Source organism: Empidonax traillii, unplaced genomic scaffold (assembly GCF_003031625.1).
Source record: "Empidonax traillii isolate 1590-97213 ecotype Southwest subspecies unplaced genomic scaffold, ASM303162v1 scaffold3953:size10496, whole genome shotgun sequence".
In the NCBI taxonomy this organism is placed as follows: Eukaryota; Metazoa; Chordata; class Aves; order Passeriformes; family Tyrannidae; genus Empidonax; species Empidonax traillii.
Window position 1 is genome coordinate 4,724 of NW_020959146.1, and position 1,250 is coordinate 5,973.

The window sequence follows — 1,250 nt, forward strand, 5'->3', positions numbered from 1 at the left end:
TTTTTTTTTTTTTTTTTTTTTTTTTTTTTTTTTTTTTTTTTTTTTTTTTTTTTTTTTTTTTTTTTTTTTTTTTTTTTTATGGAAGGGAGTGATTTACACAGAGCCTTGGGATGCAAGAGGGTCACAGTACAAAGGTTTTGGATACAAATATATGGAGGCAAAAGAGATCAGTAGAATATAATCATTGACTAATTAAACTGTTATCAAGTGATTCAATAGCATTTACTACAATTTTAACAGTGATGGAATATAGATTCACAATGACATCATTCACACCACAGTCAATTCACACCCACACCCAGGCAGAGATGTGTGGACACATCAAGTTCTGGGTGTGTAAAGGTCCCTCTCCAAAATTGTCCTGTTGTCAGTGAAACACCCCCACACATCCCTTTGTGTTTCCCACCAGACAAGGGTCACAGCTGGAGGAGTGTTTGTTAAGGGGGATCAGAATTGTCCTGGGCATCAGCGACACTCTTTGGAGTGTTGCAAACTGGAGGGTTCTCGAGGTCTGAGAGGCTGCGAGAGGTGTCCCACTGAGAGGGAGGTGCTGGGGAGCTCCCAGGGCCTCCCTCAGCACTGCTGGGTGTGGGTTCACAAGGGCACTGGCTTTAGTTACCTGCTGAATTTCCATCCTCGTGTCAGGAATTACTCTGGAGTTTAAAAAAAATATATTTCAAATTATATTCGGATGACTGTTTATCTTGTGTTCCTCTGGTGTTCCGCTCAGGATTGTTCCCACCTGTATCATCGAGGAGCCCCTGGCCCAGTCCAGGGACACTTCACCACAGCCCTGGTCCAGTCCAGGGGCTCTTCATTGCTCAGCTGGTTTGGTCAAGGCTTGTCAGCAGCTCCTGAGATCATCGACCAGGCCTGAGGACAGTGAGGGGAGGATGCACCACCACAGAGGCCTCTGAGAAAGATGGGGAAAAATGTTTTTCAGAGACATCTCTGAGCACTCTCCAAGGTGTCTGCAGGTGAACACACGGTGCTCACAGTCTAAGATAGTCACAGGGATACGTTTTACCAAGGCCTGTAGTGGCAGAACACGGGGCAATGGTTTTAGACTGAAATAGGGGAGCTTTATATTGGATAAAATGAAGAAATATTTACCAATGGGGCTGGTAAGAACTGCAACAGGTTTCCAGAGAAGAGGATTTGTCCAAGGTTGGGAACTTTGAGCAGCCTGAATTAAGTGAAAATGTCACTCTCCCATGTCCAGGGGCTTCGACTACATGAGCTTTTATCTC